Source organism: Sus scrofa, chromosome X (assembly GCF_000003025.6).
Source record: "Sus scrofa isolate TJ Tabasco breed Duroc chromosome X, Sscrofa11.1, whole genome shotgun sequence".
In the NCBI taxonomy this organism is placed as follows: Eukaryota; Metazoa; Chordata; class Mammalia; order Artiodactyla; family Suidae; genus Sus; species Sus scrofa.
The window spans coordinates 36,662,872-36,664,119 of NC_010461.5; positions in this window are offsets into that span (position 1 = coordinate 36,662,872).

The window sequence follows — 1,248 nt, forward strand, 5'->3', positions numbered from 1 at the left end:
AACAATTAGCAGTCTATTCACAACCTCCCATTTTGAAACTTAGAAATTTTTCATTTGGCTAAAAAACAAATTCCCCTCTCTGGCAAAAAATGGAATTTCCCTCCCTTTTTCTTAACTTGGTAGCTCCCACAGAATAGTTTTTAACTCTAAACAATAAAAACCAAGGGAAAATAGGTTGCTGAAAACTAGAGTATTTATTTGTAACCAAAAATACCTTGGACAATCACACTAGTACCTAAGCCCAACCTGAATTTTGTAATTGAACACCTGTGCATGCAGCAAAAGCACAGAACATTTTGAGATGCAGAGTAGTATCAGATCACCATCTGGACCATAAATAATTTATATATTTTAAATGCCTGGGAATCACGTGGGTCAGGAAAAAAAAAATACACCAAGTTTCAGCGAGAAAAAATATTCTCCAAACATTGTATCTGTGAATCCAATTTAAAGCCTAATGACAGTTCTCAGAATTGGATTAAAATGCAGGAAAGGCCCCTAGTGCTTATGTAAAACTAAATGAACATTTATTCTTGAGTTTTAAAAATATGCCAAGAACTGCTGATCAAATTAAACTTAAATCTCCACAATCCAGTCATGGGAGCCAACTGGAACTGAACTCCATATCCAATGCCCTGTCTTTGGGTAAGACTTTGACTTGAGACTCTCTTATCAGACCCTGACCAAAGAGTGACTTTACTTGCTGGGCCCTGAATTTGTGAGATATGGTCAATGCTTTAGCTGGTTTTGAGAGAGTTTGCTAAGATATCTGATTTCAGTACACTTGAAGACAGGCAGAACATGGCAGAAAAAGAGTCAGGGCAGCTGGTCTTAGTCAGTGGTGAGAGGATGAGACAGAGCACGGGGCTGCCCTAGATCCAGGGCTTGGGGCACGGGTAGGGGGTAAGATTGAGCTGGACATTGCCATGAAGTCACAATAGAAGCATGTCCAGGATGGAGCCAGGAGCCTGAAGCCTAGAAATAAACCAGGTTAGGAGCTGGCAAGGTAACTTGACCACTGACCTTCACCAAACACTTGTCAGTGACCTTGGTCAGCCTTTACAGGCCCAGCCAACCACCTGCCAGCCCTACTCCAGACAGTGCCTAAGGCCCCACAGATGAAGCCTCAGCATTGTCCTCTCTGGGATGGATTCTAAGGAGTTGGTTGAGTACTTTCTGTCTTAATGAGAAATGAGGGATCATGTGAAGTCCCTCTGAATTTGAATATGTATGGACACAAATACATGG